Source organism: Palaemon carinicauda, chromosome 1, assembly GCF_036898095.1.
Source record: "Palaemon carinicauda isolate YSFRI2023 chromosome 1, ASM3689809v2, whole genome shotgun sequence".
In the NCBI taxonomy this organism is placed as follows: Eukaryota; Metazoa; Arthropoda; class Malacostraca; order Decapoda; family Palaemonidae; genus Palaemon; species Palaemon carinicauda.
The window spans coordinates 139,443,931-139,444,961 of NC_090725.1; the positions used below are offsets into that span (position 1 = coordinate 139,443,931).

The 1,031-nt window shown below is 51.5% G+C and overlaps 1 pseudogene; it reads right to left on the reverse strand.

Moving 5' to 3' along the window:
• The window catches only part of LOC137643254 (homeobox protein SIX3-like), a 22,342-nt pseudogene extending 21,624 nt beyond the window's left edge, over nucleotides 1-718 (reverse strand).
• Nucleotides 719-1,031: the final 313 nt, after the last annotated feature.

Below are 1,031 nucleotides of genomic sequence, written 5' to 3' on the forward strand. Positions count from 1 at the left end.
AGATACCACTCTCTCAAGAGGGATCTCGTTCTCTCCTTAAAGCAATGCGTCTTCTGTTCTCCGTCCCAGATGGTCCTTGGGAAGGGGAACTTCTTCCTGACGCGGTATTTGTCGACAGGGCCAAGTGGTCGCCCTCTGAGGCGCTCAGCTTCCTGGTAATGAGCTTCCAACCAAAGCGCCTGCAGGCGGGCGTGTGACGACTTAGAAAAACGCTGTGATTCTATAATGGCATACAGTTCACGGAAGTTCCCCACGTGGAAGGACACAAGGGCCCGGGCTCTTAAGACAGCTTCGTGTTTGTTAAGATCGTGAAGGTGCGGGTGAGCCACGGGCAGGGACCAAAGAAATCGACCAAGTCTCTCCATGTCACCGCTCTCCTCGAGTGTTTCACAAACTGCTGCTACTTGGGAAGCAGTGAAGGACAAAGTAGGGAGAGCGACTAAGGGCGTTGGGACCACAGGACCTCCAGAGCTACCTCCACTTCCCGACGATGCACTAACATTTGCTGCTAGTCCAAGTACCATGGTTCCTCTTGCATAAAGTGTTCTACACAGCACAAGGTCTCCTGTGATCAATTACACGCGCATTGACAAATACAATAACAAGAAAATGACACAAACAAGATCACAAGTCATACAGTGCGCTCAGGATCATGTTCGAGAGAAACTGCGCCAATCGTCCTTTCAGACCAGATCCAACTCAGTGATGTTGACAGCGCGAGCGCCGAGGTAGTAATGGAGACCTAAACCGTGTGTGTGAAAGATCTGTGGCGATGTTGGGCGGAGTTTATTCTCATCACAACTGTTGTTCGGCGAAACGGGTCGCTATTGGATGTGGATGTTTCCCTCTCTCCGCCTAGAATTCAGACCTAGGTATGATTGGTTCGGAGGGACGGATTTGACCAGTAGTGCACTGAAAGGGCGGAGTTGGGACTAAGGATGCTGTCGAACGTTAGAGGAAGGCGGCTCCCAAATGTCGCCACCGTTTCTTGCCCCAACTAGAAAACTGGCCACGGTCTCACTCTGGAATGC